The 18,845-nt window shown below is 40.0% G+C and overlaps 1 long non-coding RNA gene across 1 annotated transcript in view; it reads left to right on the top strand.

The window, feature by feature from the left end:
- LOC123459236 overlaps positions 1-10,664 on the top strand; it is a 44,461-nt gene extending 33,797 nt beyond the window's left edge. Inside the window, exon 3 of the long non-coding RNA XR_006636120.1 lies at positions 10,498-10,664. This is a non-coding gene — a long non-coding RNA (uncharacterized LOC123459236). The remainder of the gene's footprint in view (positions 1-10,497) is intronic.
- Positions 10,665-18,845: the final 8,181 nt, after the last annotated feature.

Below are 18,845 nucleotides of genomic sequence, written 5' to 3'. Positions count from 1 at the left end.
ACATAATTGATTAGCATCTTGAGGCTTGAACAATAAGGAGGGTAGGGCTTGGGGGAAGAGGAAGTATGGGGGGGACACAAAACTGAACCCAAATTGAACTGGAGGAGGGAAAGGATGGTACCAACATGTGTTGTTTACATACAAAATATGTCCACATCTAATAAATAAAAAAAACTAAAAATAAACAAAAATCAGTATCTTATAGATGATGTTGAACTGGTACCATAGAATCCTGTATCCCAGAAGTCAGGATAAAAGGTGGAACCCTCAAGAGGACCTGAGAGGGAGCACCTGAATTGAAGGGCTCTGTAGAGAGTGAGATGAAGCCTAACCTCAACTTTCTCCTATTTCTCTTTCTTCTCTGGCTTTTTCTTTTTTATTTTCCTGTGGTGCTGGCCTGCAATTCACTGTATCAGGATGTGGTCTACATCCACAATGAGCTGTTGATCAGAGAGACCTACTAGATCTCCCAAAACAAAGAAGACAGATTTCTGTCAGAGCACTTGATTATTCACAAGAGGTAATGGGAAGACCCTACTGCTGAAGACAACAAACACTTGTTAGAGACCATGGAGAGACCTGGTTGGAATCTGGAGGAGAGCCAATCCTCAGATAATTAGCCCATCTAGTGCTGGAAGGCACCAGCCACATGAGCTACTGATGGAAAGTGGCCAACATCTGTCCAAGCAACTCAAAGTCTAAGTAACTCAGAATCAAACAACCTGACTTAATGCTCACACATGTGCAATAGTGGCACACAGTCATGGTGGGTAACCAACTTCTCTTGGATTGGCTAACAGGTGTGCTCAGTGGAAAGAAAACCATATCTGGAACTGGGAAACAAGTCATATCATATCCAGATAATGATTCTGCTTTTCCTTGTCAAGCTCACACTAACCTTAGACTATAAGATGGTCTAAAACCCTTCTACTTCTCTCTAAATTAATAATGGTTATTCCATTTAACTAGTGTTGACTTCATTCTCCATTAGAGAAACTGATTCTTTCTTTCAGACAGGAGCTGGACCTGAGGATATAAATGACCCAGTGCACTCCACCCAGGCCCCAGCTGAAACCTCAGAGGAATTGGGGAAATGAGCGGGAATGCTGCTTTCTCAGTGAATCTGATTTCAGCACAAAGGTGATGGAGAAAGATACTGAGGACACTCAACACCTACCAAACCAGATATCCAGAGGTTCCTAAGTGTCCATCACTGAAGTAGACTTAAAATGCTCCCAGCATTGCTCAGGGAATTTTGCCGAAGAGGGGGCAGAAATATTGTTAGAACCACAAGTTGGGGCATTTTGCACAGAGACATTGCCTCTCACCCATAACTGACTGCTGCCCTCATAATGCATGGACCACAATCCCCATGGGGTTGACCTGCATCCCCAACAAGGAAGACCTCCTCAGAAAAGGGGCAGGGAGGAGGGAAATGATTGTACCAACATGTGTTGTTTACATACAAAATATGTCCATATCTAATAAATAAAATAAAGACTTAAAAATAGACAAAAAATCAGTATCATGTAGATGACATCAAATTTTACTATCAGGTCCCTTTGGACCATGTGTACAATAACCAGAGTGCCTGGACAGCTGAATTTGGGCCAACAACTCATTGAGTGGTCTTGTGCAAACAGGATACTCTTGCAGATCTTTCATTTTAAAGGAAAGTCTTTCACATTCATTTTTAGCTTTATACCCTGGATCCACCTCAGTAATTTTTGTAATATTCTCTAGATAAATTTCTTATTATTTCAGTATTAATGGCTCACATTTTTTTACTGATTTTAATCTCTATAATAATTATGGTCTCTGCCTGTAGAAAATTTGTTGGTGTTCTTTTCCTAGCCAAACTGCATAACCTCCAAAGGCTCATCCCTAATGACCGACACCAGCTACGCTTTAGTTTCTGAGTGTTCTGGCCTTCCAAAATAGTGATACTTTGGTAAAGTGTGGGGGACATTCTGACTTAAACATATCAACAGTATTACGAATTTTAAATATTTCCATTTGGAGAGATGAATGTTATTTTTGTATCTTGCTAGGTAGTTGAATGCATGAGACACAGAGCAGAAAACTGGAGAGGTAGATGAAATGAATGGGTGAATTATTGAACAAGTGAGGAAAGAAGAAGCAAAGAAGCTCCTAAAATTCTCTGAAGAGTAGTCTCTGCATATTTCCTCTCTCCTGTGGCATCTCTTCACTGCTCAAAACTAGGAAGTTTCTGAATTATATTTCCATATGTTTTGTTCTTTATCTAAATGGGAAGTCAGAATGAGCTGCTGGTATAGGGGAATGGATGTTATGCTTTGGGATTTACTCATACTTATTCTGAAATTACAGGAGGCCACACATGTGCAGACGTTAAGAAGGTACATAGAAATAGGGGCAGGTGCTCAGATAAAGGGTCAATGAAAAGGGTGTAAGTCTGCAATCATCTGAAGCAGTGATAGTTAGAGATGTACAAAAGCATGAGACTGCTGAGTGGAAAAGGGATGGGCTAGAATGCAAAACCAGGGCCAAGGATTGAATTCTGGAGAGCACATGAGTAAGTATCAATTGTGTAAATGTGGTCAATGACAACAGACACTTCTGATCTAGAAGCCAAACATAAGAGATACCTGATTACCTGAGATCTCACTCATTTTCCTAGAAGCATCTTGGGTGAACAATTTACTGGGTATCCACCCAGGCTGTTATAAACATTAATAGATATTAGAAAGATATGCTTGCTTTGGAAACAGGCATACCCACAATTGTGTCAGTTGACATCATATAGATCTATTCATTTTCAACTGAAAAGTGATCATGTTTACTCATGAGCTTCATTTTTAAAATGTGCAACATACCATAAATAACTGGGATTCTTCTAGAACTGGTAATCTGTTGTCATAATGACCTTACATTAAAATTATACTTGACTCTGACATCTCTGAGTTTTCAATTATGTCTCATGTTTCTAAAATGTTTCCTTTTCATAAAATGAGCTGTGTACTTATTTTCTATTTTCTTTTGAATGTCAACTTTATCTATTAAATTACAAGCATTATTGTTAAGTAAAGAAATAACTCTTCAAATATATCAATAGGACAAAGAGATACCTGAGACAAAGGGAATAGTTAGCAAGGGCTAACATCAGGAAAAAGCAAGGTGTGAACAGGCAGCATGTGAACCCCAGGATTTGACACCTTGGTTAAGTGATTATATGGCTGGATTTCTTGGTATCATGTGAATGCATGAGTGATGAAAAAGTGAAGCAAGCAATTCAGATCCCTTGAAAAACAATCTCTTATGAAAGAGAAGAGGCATTCAGGGCATGTACGTGGACCTGAAGGGAGGGACCTGAGTTGAGGAAGAGGGGAGAGGGCACAACTGAACAAGAGAAAAAGTTGCAGACAGTGGGTCAATGGCATGAGAGGGAGAAGGGGACACAGTTATTTTGAGGAACAAAATTATGAAGATAGGGAGACTACTCCAATCCAATGATAATTAGCCGCATGATCCCAGAAACATTGTATACTCACTAATTTGTGGTCAAGCTAAACTAGATTTTTAAAAAAGGTCTTCTTTGCATAGTTGCGAATTCTGATCCATTCTCATGGAATGGAAAGAGTTACCAAACTATTAAAACTATTGTTCAAAAATATCAAGGCAGCACTTTTGTTCATCAATTCAGATTTGAAATTTAATTTCATGGTACAATGATCCCATACACAGTTATATCTATTAAGGTCACCCACTCCCAGTTCACCAACTCACTTTGGGCATTGATGACTTAAAACTGTTTAGGAGATAAGAATTGCTGTTCTCCCTTCCTGCTCACATTTTCATATGAGTCAAGACTTTCTGATGCTAAAACACCCAGTGAAGTTTGTCCCCCTCCCCACACCCAGTGGTCTCAGCATTGCTCCTTGACCCATAGTTCTAACAAAACAATCAAAAAATTCTACAAGAGGCTCTCAAAACTTCAGACAAGGAGAGGTAGAGAGGGAATAACTGAGACTTTCTTTGTTTCAAACAGAGATATATGTATTTTGTTTGAATTATTTGCTTAGTTTCTCATTTCTTTATATAATAATCAATTTCCTCTTTCTGCTACTCAAAACACAAAAGCCAGAACCCACTAAGCTTTTATAGTCCTTTTCACTATTAAAATAATGAGTGGTTAATGTGTTAAATTCTTTTTTTTATTTTTTGTCTTCCACATAATATGAGTATAGAATTTTCCTTTAGGAGAATGTAGTACATAGGAGGTTGGATTTGAATTGACCTGAAAATGTATTTAGTTCCAAAGTCAAATGAATATGGGAACACATATATACAAAATAAAAGCACACATGTATTACACATGTATATTCTCCATGTATGAAATATGCAAATTTCATATTTGTGGCATATACATTCATATATATGTATGTTTTTATATATGAAAAGTTATACAGAAACTACCTGCTTGCCCCATTTATTTCCCCAGTTTAGTTGCCTAAAATATGACATGTTCAGAGACTTAAACTGGGTTAGCAACAAAGTCTAAATAACTAGGAGGCAATCAACTTTGGGAAAGTTATAAACATTTCCAGTAGTGTGGACATAAGGAACTGCTAAGAACTGGCTGCTGACCTCTCACAACTGGGCCACAGTGTCTGATTTCTTTGGATAATTGCTTCCCTTTTCTCTCTGCTTTCACTTTGACAACTATATTGTTTGTATCTTTTAGATTAATTTGAAAAAATGCTAATACTGACATTTGTATTATACACAAAACTTTGTTCCCCACTTCCCTAGCCCAGAATATTTATGTATATGTTTTCTCTGTAAAGTAAACATGTAGGACTAATAGTGATACCATGTTGATATATTTAGTGTAGAAACAGAAACAGTAAGACATGGTAATGAATAATATAATGTCATTTAGCTATGCATAGGCATAAGCACTTACACAGTCTATGAACAGTGATTGGAGGCCTCTTATCTGGCAATAAGATGTCAATAAGGGAAAAGAAGACCATATTCTGCCCTCAAATAAGACAAAACTCCATTGATGATTGCCCTGTACATAAACAGCTATAATGTCAGGAGGGAAATGCTCATAGAAATATGCATGTGGCATGTGATTGGATAGGGACCAGGAAGGAGGGGACTTTGCAGCAGAAAGCCTCTGGTATGGTGGGGGCAGCCAGAGAGCAAGCACAGCCTTACAAAGGAGCAGAAACAGGTTATATTTGCAGAATTATCCGTGTTTTTGAGGGAGAGAGACTAAAAGAAAAGGTGAAGTAAGGAAGAGAGGGGCAGTTATTCCTGTTAAGATGTTTAATATTTTCCAATACTAAGAAAGATTCCAAAATTGCTTTTCTTATCAGCTACAAGCAAGACAGAAAGTAAAATATAAAGTAAGATAAAAACAGTGATGCTGATCAGGTAGCTAAGAAAAGGATTATATGTCAATGAGAGAGTAGGTGCCTGAGGAAATGTTGAGCTGTTTGGCTTCCAATTTCTCATTTTCTTGAGAGAAATATGTCTTGTTTGGATGGCTGGATGTTGTGGTTTAACTTGGCAGGCTGAAATGTGATGAAGAAAATGGAGGCCACATTCGGAGAGCTAAAATGAGGCCAAGAGTGAGAAGTCTGTGCTTAGAGCCTCACCACATCCCAAAAGGGTGAACAGAATTTCTTTCTTTGAGGTACAGGCCATAGGGAAGGGCAGTTTCCCTACTTGGGAAGGAAAATGTGATTTTAAGAGCTTGAAGCGTCAAGTGATTCATTCAAACCACATTTTGATGAGTTAAGAATAAATAAATGAGAAACATATGGATTCTGTTTTCCTGGAGATCCATACAGATTAAAAACTAGGGAACAAGGGGCTCAGGACAAATCATGCTTTGGACTTAATCCAAATGTAAATGTTTGAGACATTGTTTGGAATTTCCATGAATCTGGACAGAAATCCAGTAATATATCTTTCCATTACATTCTGTGAAGTTCACCTAGAACTGGGATCTCTGTGAATAGTCAGTTGTAGAAAAGAAGGCCAAACAGGTTTAGGGGAACCTAGTTACTATGTTGGGTACACAATGATCTCATAGGGTCATTAAAAATGCCAGTTCCTGAGACAAGCTCTCAAAGCTGATCCAAAATGCTCCCTTTCACTGCCTACCTCAGCACACAGACATACTGACAGGAACAGATCCCACTAGGTTATTCTTCAGGGATAAGCAGTCCTCATATATTACTGACTTACAACAACTCACTCTTGGCTTCTTTGCATTGGTCATGAGGAGGCTGAGGTCTCATTGAGAGAGGTAGGATGTAGGGAGAAAGAGTAGTCCCTCCCTATCTTGGACACTTCATTTCTAATTCAAAGAGAAAGACAATGTAACAAAACTTCACAATGCTTCTCCAACTTTTACTTGAAGTCCAATGGCCACTGTTCAATAAGTACAATAAGAATACAGTTCCACGATGGAGACATAGCTCTGAGGTTAAGCACTTGCTTACGAAGCCTAAGGACCCAGGTTTTATTCTCCAGTACCTACACAAGCCAGATACAAAAAGTGGCACATGCATCTGGAGTTTGGTTGCAGTGGCTAGAGGCTCTGGTGTGCCTATTCTCTCTGTGTCTGCATCTCTCTCTCTCTCTCTCTCTCTCTCTCTTTCTCTCTCAAATAAATAAATAGGAATATTTTTACAAAAACAAAAAGGGGCTGGAGAGATTGCTTAGTAGTTAAGGCTCTTGCCTGTGAAGGCTAAGGACCCATGTTCGACTCTTCAGATCCCATGTAAGCCAGATGCACAAGGTGACACATGTGTCTAGAGTTCAATTACAGTGGCCAGAGGCCCTGGCACACAAATTCTCTCTTTCTCTCTCACTTTCTTTCCCTCTCCCTCTCTTGCATAAAAAAGATCAGTCTGTTGGGCTTGCCTTAAAAAAATACAATTTCCACAGGAAGTGACAGCTGGATATGGGCAAAGATCCAGCCTTCTGTTGATCACAGAGTAGGTGTTGATAATTAATGCTCAATAGATATTTTGGAAAAGTGATCAAGTTGATATTCATTCTTTATAGGAATACTAAGGAGAAAATAATAATTAGCTTGGTTTAATCGTTAAACATTGTATTACAATCATTACACAAATTATACCATAAATATATGTAGGCATAATGTCTCAATGAAAAATAAAATGGTCAAATAAGATCATGCATTATTATTAATTATTATTATCTTTGACGGTGGTGGTTTTGTTTTTTGAGATAGGGTCTCATGCATCCTAGATTGGCCTTGAACTCACTGTGTAGCCAAGCATGGTCTTGAAATCCTGACATTCCTGCTTTCATCTCCCAAGCACTGGGATTAAAAGTGAGCCCCATTGTGCTTCTTTCCTTATCATTAGGAAATACAATTGTTGATACTTTGTAGGATCAAAATGCGCACACTTTGCAGATTGGTGGGGAAAGCCTGTCCTCCATAAAGAACAATGCCTGGCTTCCTTCTGTGTTTCTCCCCAGGTGAACTTGTTCCAGGATACCTTGTCATTTAGATCCAGGCCCTGGATGCACTTCTTCATTAACAGGGCAAGGATAGTCTTTACCTGCAGGCTTTAGATGCCCAGAAGCCAGACAATAACTCAACTGTGTTACTTAAATACTTCTCTGTAGAGCTGGGGAGATGGCTCATACTTGCAAAGCCTAATGGTCTGGGTTCAATTCTCTAGTCATCTACATAAAGCCATATGGGCAATTGTTTGCAGCAGCAAAAGACCCTGGTCTGCAGGCACATGCACACACACACACACACACACACACACACACACACGTGTATGTGCAAGCACACACAAATGAAAAAAGTATAAAAAATTACCTCTTTGTGCTAGGACAAGTGGTATCTTTATTCTGGAAGTACAGACAGAAAGATTGTGAATTTAAAACTAACCTAGGATTCCTAGTGAGATCTTGTCACAAACAAGTTTCTCTGGGAGCTTCCTCCAGTTCAAGAGGCTTGTCAGACCTGTTAATAGCATCTGACCTATTTCTGGAGACTCAAGAGCTTTCAGATAAGTGTTTGCAGATAGGAAGCACAAAGACAACCACATTGTTTTCTCTGCTTTCCCAGAGAGACCCATACTCTGTAGATCAGCTTGGAAGTAGGGAGCCAACAAGTATCCCGAAAACAATTAGCTACTTCTTCCATGTTCCAGAGCTTCAAGGAAATGCTCATCACAATCCATCAGTCATTTTAATCATCACTCAGTTAATTCAACACAAGGAATAATTTGGAAGCATCATTGAGCCTTTTGTATTTCTGGGAACTATCACTGCAATTACACATTTTTGTCTTGATTCTTTTATTCCTGCTGGATGTAGATCATTATTACTTGTTTTGTTAGTTCCCAAGTACAGACTCTAGAGTGGATCCTTTGCTAATGGTGGTCTGTGTGTATAGGAAGGTGGTAGTTTGAATAGATGGCCCCCAATATATTCAGTGTTTTATTAGTTTGTAGTTTGCATCTGCAGCCACCTGGCACGAAGTGGTGTCAATGGGAGGATCTTAAGGTGTGGTGGTGGGGATGAGATTTCAATGTAAAGATATTCAAAGTGTGCCTAGCTGGAGTTCCTGAAGTGTGCTGTGCTGTGTGACTTTTAGACTTGTCTTTCTTTCTCTCTGCTTGGTCCTATGAAATCAGGCCAGCTTCTTCTGCCATTATGGAACTTCCCCTGGGTCTGTAAGCTTCAATAAATCCTCCATAACAGTGCCTGGTCTGGAAGTTCATCTTAGTGAACCTGAAACTGTCTGAAACAGGGAGGTTCTCACTGCAATCCAAATTCTTGAGGAACATGGACATTGACCAATTTTGATCCACTCCTCCTGCCTTAGTGATTCTCAGGGAATCCCTTTCCTAGGAGTACAGAATACTTGGCTTGCATTGCCATTTGTTGAATAATACCATATCCCTGCATTGTGGAGGATAGTGCAGTATATTCAGAGATCAGGAATGTGCCCAGATCCTTCAGCTTTTCCTCTGATTTTACCATCATCCCCCTACAACCTGCAGCAGAATGAAAGTCCCTACGTCACATTTTGCATTCCTACTCTTTTTCTACTAGTTGCGAAGAAGAATGGCTATCTAGCAGCTACTGCATCGGAGGATGGATTGCAGTGTAGAAAGTCATCCAGGATGCAGAGAAGAGAGGGCTGGAATACCTACTCGTGCCTCATGCCTTCCATACTCTTGGCTGGAAGAGTGCTCCTTGATATGAGTCAGGGTTGTTCCTCGTTACTACAGGTGCTTTTCCCATGATCTCTGGGAGGCTTTACCATACAGTTTATCTCTGCATTTTGAAAACACCAAAAGCTTAGTTTGCATTTTAATTCAAGGCTTCTATAGCCTATATATAATGAACATCTTCCTTTGGGTGTCCCACAGTTACTTCAAATACTACATGTCCAGAATGCTCCCACTGATTGTTTCTGAATCTGCTCTGCTTCCTCTACAGAGGTGAAATGACCATTGTTTGTTTATTGGTTTGTTTTTGCTTTCCCCACAGTCTAATCCTTACAGCAAGTCTCCTCTTCCCAGATATGCTCACTTTTCTTGCTGATTCTGCTGCTGACAATGATGAACACTTGGAAGCAAGTTTACTTTAAAAAAAAAACAAACCAATACTTATTTATTTATTTATGAGAGAGAGAGAATGAGAGAGAGGAGCAGATAGGCAGAAAATAGGTGTGCCAGGGCCTTCAGCCACTGCAAACAAACTCTAGATGCAAGCGCCCCCTTGTGCATCTGGGTTACGTGAGTCCTGAGGAATCTAACCTTGGTCCTTTCGCTTTGCAGGCAAAGCCTTAACTGCTAAGTTATCTCTCTAGCCCTGAAGCAAGTTTTATTATTCATCTCTATTGACCTCAGTAATAGGTCTTAGGAAGTAGCCAGCAGTAAATGTTTCTAGAAACATGGTTGAATAAAGTGGAGGGAGTGCTAGCATATTGCCTGATATCAGGAACAGCCTGGTGGGTGTCAGCAGATAGGAGAGCTAGAGAAGGGCCTAAACATGCAGAAGACAGCTCAAGAGAAGGTTTAGTTTGGAATCTAGAACATGACATTGGGAAAAAATTATGGCAACTCTTGGAAGAAGTGGGAAATGAAATGAGAGGGAAGATTTGGCTCAACAGTAGAGACAGGCTTGATTTGGGGAAGCTAGAGAAGGGCTCTGATCAGGCATGTCAGAATCCACTTTCCTTACAGACTAGGGCATTGAAACTCTTTGATTGCAGGGTAGTCTACCCTGCCTTGGGGCTTGAGCCACTTCAAGGAAGTAATAATGGGACAGGTGGTTTGGGCCATTCCAGGAAAGTGATAGTGGAGAGGGATGATCTGGGTCATTCTAGAAATACGATGATTGGGAGGGGTGGTTGGGTCACTCTTTGGAAACAGAGAGTTACAATGAAATGGAAGTCAGAATCCAAAAATGAACACATTCTAATTCTGACATTAACAGGTCTTATTTCAAGCATGTGGTGAGTGCTGGGGAGAGACCTGATGTGGCAGTGCAGAGGAAGAGGCTGTGGAGAAAAGACTTCCAATCCAGTTCACAGACAGCTTCAGAAGCACACACTGGATGGCAGCAGGAGCTGGGCAGAGGCCCTGGAAGCCCTTACAAAGGACCGGCACAAATAAGGTCAAGGGCTGTGATATCGCACAAGCCAAAATTTAAGTGCATAATCCGTGTGTGTGTGTGTGTGTGTGCGTGTGTGTGTACATGTGCATGTGGGCACGTGTGGGGGCATGCATGTACGAGTGTGGTGGTGGGCGTAAGGTTGACGTCAGGGGGTCTTTCTCACTCATTCTTCACTGTATTCATTGAGGTGGGGTGTACTGATTATTTCCTTGTTATTGGGACAAAATGCCTGGCAAGAAGCAATTTAAGGAAGGAAAGGGTTTATTTTGGGCTTAAAGCTTAGAAAAGGTAGAGTTTATCATGACTAGCTTTCTCTTTTTTATACAGCTCAGGAACTGCCTATAGTTAAGGTGGGTCTTCCCACCTTAATTAACATAATCAAGATAACCCCATAAGTGATTCTATGTCTTGTCAAGTTGACAGTCATATAAACTACCATACAGGGTCTCTCCCTGAACTTGGAGCTCACCAATTTGGCCAGAGTAATGATCCAATGAGTCCCAGGGATTCCTTGTCCTTGCCTCCTCAGTGATGGGATCAAAGTTATGTGCCACCATGTTTAGCCTTTTACATGGGGCAAGAAAATCTGAGTCCTCATGCTTGTCACACTGCATGCACTGAGCCATCACCCTAGCCTCATAAATGTGTAACTCTTCACTCAGGTGTCCTGGTGGAGGAAAGACTAGCCTTCCAATGTAGATGTTCAGCATGTAGTTGTTCAAATCCAGGATCCACAAAGTGGGAAACTTGGGGCTGTCAGACAGAATATGGCATTGGTCTATTTAAATTCCTCTCACACTGGTCAGGCAATCCTAGAGCAGAAAGGGACTGTGACACTGAGTGAGAAGTAGGGACCCTAGCTATGAGGAGAAAAGACAGAGACTCAGATTAGGAAAGTGTGAAAAATTACAAAAACCTGGTTTGGCACTGTTTAAAGCATTTCTCTAAAATCACCCAGTATTAAAACTGATCTAGAAACTAGGTGACTGGTAGATGGGCTTTTCATTTTGTCTTTGCAACTTTTCTATAAATCCAAAATTATTCCTAAATAAAATGCATTTCTTTGAAATACTTAACAATTTCTATATATGACCTCATTGTATTTGAATTTAAAATAAACCTTGCATTGGAAAGAAATCAGATAGGCAACACTTTATTGTTGTTGTTGTTTTGCTATTTTTTTGTTGTTTATTTTCAATGGGTACAGATGGCATCATGCTGGCTGGATTTTAGGTTGATCTGCAGGAAGGAAACACTTACTGAATAGGTGACTGCTGTAGCCACCGTGGTCATTCCAGGGTCCTTCCCATGAGGCATATTCAGTAAAGGCTTTTACAGTTCTTACGATTTTTACACTTACAATCTTACAGATTGTTCTTATAATCTGATTTACAATGAAGCTGGAATGAGAGGTAGGAATGAGTTTTGGAAAGGGAGTATGGGGAGGAGGACTGATGTAGTGCTGTAGAATTGAAGACAACCTTTTCCTTGCTCCTTCTTCTTCTTGTCAGCCCCCCTGCTTGTCCTGAGATGACCCAGGAAACCCTGTTTCTTGGAGCTGCCATTTGACAAGCAAGGTTGCCAATGGAAGCCAGTTGCTCTCTTCTAATGCTGAGACTTACAACCTGTCATCTTTTGTTGTCTGCAGAGCAGAGAGCACAGCCAAGCTGGCAGCGAGAATCTGTCGTATGAGTTGGGATCTCGTTGATATGACTCAATGTATTTACACATATTCAGGAAGAGCCATAAATTTTGACTACTGATGCCCTTTCTCAGTCTTCTGGTGGTCAGGAAGAATCACAGTAAAGTGGGCAGGTGGAAGAGGAACTGAAGAGGGTGGCCATTTTTCCCTAGGGGAAGCCTACAACAAGGAAGTAGATAGCAGTCTCTCAATGTAGGCTACCTATATGCTTGCATGTCTACCAGCACCCTTCACAACATACCCTCATCTGTGTGAGAGCCAGAGATCCCAAACATACTGGGAGCAGGGGAAAAGGGAATTAATTGATTGAGAAGATTATAAACAACCTGAGAAAGAGCGGGAGTGCAAGGAGTTCAATAATGAGGTAGAGCCAGCATGAAAGAGAAGACCCAGCAAAATCAAGTAAAAGTTAAAAATCCCCCAGGAGAGTTATTTTATCAGCACTAGAATGAACAAATAGAGGACAAATAAACAGTGAACCCAGCAAGAAAGTGAATTATTTCAAACCAGGGCTGGAAACGGCATGGCTGCTAGGAACTTTAGTGTACGTTTCTTTAGGCAGCTCCCAAATTACTCTCTTCTTTTGACCCTCTTTGGTAGGTTTCCCTTTGATTAGGCAATGACAAGGAACTGCAGGCTGTGAGTAGCTCAGGTAGCATCAATTGGAGAGAGGGTTTGGAGACATGCCAGGACCACATGAAACATCATCATTCAGTATTGCCCAGGGGAATTTGCTGACTCAAGAGCAAGGTCTTGTTTACAGGGAACAGACATGCCATGGGCCTGTCATGGATGAGGGACTGATACACAGAGGATTCTCTGAAGGGCAGGACAAGATATAAGGACATAGGTAAAGTTAGAAGTTAGTAATTAGGGTATGTAAAATAGTAGGATATGATCTAACTCAAGGGAAATGATCTGGCATTAGAGTTGAACATTCTTATGCATATGGACATGGTGTGTGATCTTGAACAAATCTTTTAATATAAAAAAAAGAACCTGCCCTGGCTATCATACAGAGTGCTAGGAGTATCAATTATAATGACACACATATCAATTTTTTGTCTGGTTTTGTTCCTTGATGTAGAGTCTCTTTCAGGCTCAACTTGGAATCCACTATGGAGTCTCAGGCTGGCCTCAAACTCATGGTAACCCTCCTACCTCTATGTGGTTGTTTGATTCAGGTGTCCCCCATAAATTCAGGTGTCCTGAATGCTAGATTCCCAGCTGATGGAGATTTGAGAATTAACTCCTCCTGGAGGCAGTGGATTGTCGGAGGCGGGCTGATGGATGTCATAGCTAGTGTCCCCTTTTCAGTATTTGGCATGCTTTCCTGTTCCTGTTGTCCACGTGATGTTGGCCAGGAGGTGATGTCCATCCTCTGCTCATGCCATCGTTTTTCCCTGTCATTGTGGAGCTTCCCCTTGAGTCTGTAAGCCAAAATAAGCCGTTCTCCCCACAAGCTGCTCTTGATCAGGTGATTTCTGCCAGCAATGGGAACCTGACTGCAACACTCTGCTTCTTGAGTGCTGGAATTAAAGGTGTGCACCACCACGCCTAACCATTTTTGCAGTTGTTGATCAGGTAAGATACTCTTGCCTTGACAGAACCAATTTTATCCATCACTGACCCTCTATATTCATTTCACTAGCTGTGAGAATAAAAATATTTCATCTTGTTTCCTTTTTAAACTTGCTCACTTTACAGATGCACATTCATTTTGATGACTAGTTAGACTAGTTAGACTGTAGTATTTACAGTAAAATCCCTATTGATATTTCTCCATTGATTCCTTTTCCTATGCCCATCACAACTGCTTTAAAGTACCTCTAAATTGACCCAAACTCCCTGCTCACCATTTCTCCTTACCCATAATTCATTTCTATCAGTTTTGGTATCTTGAAGAATTGGTAAGGGATTATCTATATATCTACTTGCCTTTGTCTGCACACATAGTACCTATCTCTACGGAATACTGAAATTTCTAGAAATATTGCACAATTAATTCTCTTGGCTTCACTTCAAACAAGAACACAGGGAATGCTTTCTCTGTTTTACGGATGAGGAATAGAGGGCTGGTCACTCATGGGATGAATATTACAACAGATTTGCACCAAGTTCTCAGGAAACTCAGGCCTCTCATATGCTATATCACTGTCTTCCTTTCTGTCCCATGAAGGGCTTAACCATGCTTCCTTCTAATTACCTCATTTCACTGTGGAAAGCTGAAGTCTTTGTTTGTACTAAATGGCAGTGGATGATGAGGCCCAGGGGACTGAGAGAGACCGGAGAAGGGTTGAATCCACCATAGGTCTCTGGCCAACACTTTTCCCACTTAGCCTTTTGACTGGCCAATATTGTGCTGGCTGGGGTCATATTCTTTTCATTTGAGGCTCTGGCTCCACCAGTTGCTGCAGAAGGAATTGAGTCCATGGCAATTGTACCACACACCTTGAAGGCATAGCAAACAATTCTTTAAGTGCTAGGCTAGAAGAATAGATTGTAAGAGTGCAGGGGAAGAGATTGGTGCCTGCAACCTGCTTTCAGCCCAAGAGTCAGAGGTAGATGATTAGATGTCATTGCAACAGAATTCCTAAGCCTGGAGGCATAGTTAACAGAATGGTGGCCATCTGCTATCAGGCACCAGCACTAGGGGTAATTAGTAAACTGGGTACCTGAAGATCTCAAGGTCTATGATGGGAAAACAAAGCAGAAAAGAACATTCAAAGAAACAGACTGAAATCCCAGGAAAGGTCTTGGGCATTTAGAGTAGCAGTCTGGGGAAAAGAAAATCAATTGGTTCCTTTATAAATGGCTGATGTCATATCAGCTTGGCCTGGTGAAATATCTGTGTCCTTGTGTGTGCCCCAAGGTCATCTGCTGACCTAATGCTGCCCAAAGCCAGAGCCTCTGCATAACATGGCCCATCCTTAGCACCCCACAAATAAAGAAAAGGGGAGCAATCAATATGGGACATGACGAGAGCCGAGGGGAGCCAAAAGGAGTTGGCAGGTCGCTGGTGGAGTGAGAGGAGAGAAACAAAAGGCCCAGAGATGTCAGCCTCAGATTTCTGAAGCAACACAAAGGCTGCTGGTTTCAATGCACACTGCTTGGCTCTGTTCACAGTATAAAAGGGAACAAGGTGGTCAGTGTTAAGGGAACGAGGGTAAAATGGCTGACGACAGTCTTGGAGCTGGATTTAAAAGCTTCAAATTAGAGGCGTGTGCATTGAAGTGAGGGTCTGAGTGACAGTCGTCCCCAAATGTTGCAGCTGCCAGCTAGGGTACCTAGGCTCCTAGGCAGCACACGACACAGTCAGAAATAGTAGAGGACTTACTCAAAGTGACCAAGGGAATCACTGAGAAATCTATACCTACCATCATGCACACTGGGGAAGACTGAAAGCTTTCCCTTAGCATCAGAAGTAAGACAAGAATATTTGCTTTTGCCACTTCTAGTCAATGTTTCTTAGGGCTTCTTTCCAGTGCTGTTAAACAAAACTTTGGAAGAGAAGGCATCTAGAATGTAAAAGAAGAAGTAAAAATATCTCCATTTGCTCATGATATTTGATATAAAAATACTAAGGAATCCAAAAAATACTTATTTAGCCTAAGTTCAGTGAAGTTACAGGGTATAGGATCCACACACAAAAAAGAAATAGTTATATAGATAAACATTTACAAGGAAGAATTGGAAAATGAAACTAAAGAAATCAGTTCAATTTAAAAAGCATAAAAAAATAAAATACTTCAGAAAAATCAATAAACTGAGTTTCAGGATTTGACCATGAAAGCTACAAAATATTGCTACAAGAAGTTAAAGACAGCTAACACCGTGATAAGCCACTTTTATTGTGGACGGGAAGACTATAATTCCTAATGTAATACTCTCCAATGTGATCACAGATTCAATGCAACCTCTACTAAAATTCTGATTTGGGGGGCTAGAGAGATTGTTTAGTGGTTAAGGTGTTTGCCTGCAAAGCCAAATGACCCAGGTTCAATTTCTCAGGATACACATAAGCCCAATGCACAAGGTAGCACATGTGTCTGGAGTTCATTTGCAGAGGCTGGAGGCCATGGAGTGCTCTTCCTCTCCCTCTCTCTCTCTCTCTCTCTCTCTCTCTCTCTCTCTTTCTCTCTCTTTCTCTCAAATAAATAAATAAAGATAAAATAAAATTATGCCTTTTTCTTTATAAAAACTGGCAAAATGATCCAAAATTTCTCATTGAAATGCAAGTGAACCAGAATATCTAAAACAAAAGTCATAGAAACTTAAGCTTCCTTATTTCATCTTTAGTTTTTTTTTTTTTTTCAAAGCATTATTGTTTGTGGTGCCCAGGATCAAATCCATTGCCTCACACATCAAACTTTCTACCACTGAGCTACAGCCCTCCACTTACAACAATTTGAAAACTTACTGAATATTTATACCAACCAACACAATGTGGTACTAGTTTGAAAATAGACAAAAAGTGGGTTGTAGAGATGGATTAGTGGTTAAGGTGCTTGCCTGTGAAACCTAAGGACTCAGGTTTGATTACCCAGTACTCATGTAAGCCAGATGCACATGGTGGTACATATGTTTGAAGTTTGTTTGCAGTGGCAAGATGCCCTGGTATGCTCATTATCTCTTTCTCTAATAAATCAATACATAAAAATTAAAATAAAAAATAGGCACAGAGATGAATGGAATATAGTTGAGAAACAAGCCATAAGTCTGTGGTCAATGTATTTCTGGTTTAGTTGCCAAGTAATTGTATGGAGGAAAGAACAGGCATTTCAGCAAATGTTCCTAGGAAAGCTGGAGATCTACATGCAAAAGATGGGACAGTTACTTCAACCATGCATCCAAATGAATCCTAACACATTAGAATTGATCTTGAGAAGTACAACTATGTAACTCTTAGAAAAAATAAGCATAAATATGCATTATTGTGGATTAGGTCTTTTTTTGGTATATGTTACCTAAAGCAAACCTAGAAAGGCAGAAATAAAAGCAGTTGACTTCATAATTTACAGTTTTCATGTAGTGGAAGGTCAAAATCCATGAAGTGAAAAATACCGAAAATGAGCAAACATCTTTACAGGTCATATACTTGACAATGACTTAGTACTTGGAACTTTTATATCTCAATACCAAAATGACAGATATGTCAACTGAACATGACAAACCAAAGAACACAAAGAAGTAGTCCACAAAAACATGAAAAGCAGTTCAACATACCTATAAGGCAAATGCAAATCAAAGCTATGTTGAGTTGAATATCACAGTATGCCCAGTAGGATTGAGTGGTTTTTTTTTTTAAAGGAAAAATAGCAAGTTTTGATGAAGATCTGGAAAAAATGGAGGTTTTTATCATGGTAGTTAGAGTGTTAATGCCCCCTCCCTCTAAACTAAAAATTTGATTCTCAGGGTGGTGACATTGGGAGCCACCATTAGTATGTGTGAGGTATTTAGGTAATTGGGTCATGTCTCAAAGGCAACTGTGAACTGACAGCCTCTCTCTCTCTCTTTTTCCTTCTTCACTTGAGATATAATTACTCTCTATGACGCATACTCTAGCCAAGATGTATGATGTGCTGCCTTCACAAAAGAACAAAACAAATAGGGCCTCCTTGTCTTGAACTTGAATCTTCAGAACTGTGAGACAAAATAAGCCTTTCCTTATTTCATAATTTATCATTTCAGGTATTTGTTACCATGAGCAATGATAGCTAGCTCACATCTTGCTGGTAGTCATGCAAAATGGTATATCCCTTAGGCAAAAACAGTTTTTTTTTTCTCAAAAACTTAAAAATGGCTACATTATGAAAGTGTAACTCTACTCCTAGATATAAAATTATAACTACTGAAAACTTATGAGCACACAAAAGCTTGTCGATAATTTCTTCAGTGAGTGAAATCAACCCACTTTCCATCTATTGATAATCAGACAACTCAAATACAGCATAGTCACACAATGGTATATCCCTCAGCCATAAAATGGCAATGTGTATAAACCTTTAAAATATTATGTTAAAAGAAGTGAGACACAAATAACTATAAATTTATGAATGAGTCTATATGAAAAATTCAGAATAAGAAACTCTCTAGAGATTGTATAGATTAGTGATTGGCAGGTGCTAAGAGAACAGAGGGATCAGAGAGGTTATAATGGATTACAAAGTTTCTTTTTGGAGGGGTAAAAATGTTTTGGCTCTGTATTGTTATGATACATATATAATTTTATGAATAAACTCAAATATTAAATTGTATTTTAACTTGAAAATTTTTATAGTGATGTTGTAGACTGCTTCAGTTTTCTGGGATGAATGTCCAACTAGACAGTACTCATGGGAAGAAGGGATTATTTCACGCTTACAGATCGAGGGGGGGCAGGAGAAATTTCATTAATCGTGAAAGAAGCTGCTTCCAGACATCCAAGCACAAAGAAACAACAAAAAGCAGCAAAAACAAACCAGCA

This window comes from Jaculus jaculus, chromosome 3 (assembly GCF_020740685.1).
Source record: "Jaculus jaculus isolate mJacJac1 chromosome 3, mJacJac1.mat.Y.cur, whole genome shotgun sequence".
NCBI classification, from domain to species: domain Eukaryota; kingdom Metazoa; phylum Chordata; class Mammalia; order Rodentia; family Dipodidae; genus Jaculus; species Jaculus jaculus.
This window is presented reverse-complemented; position numbering and strand designations above follow the sequence as displayed.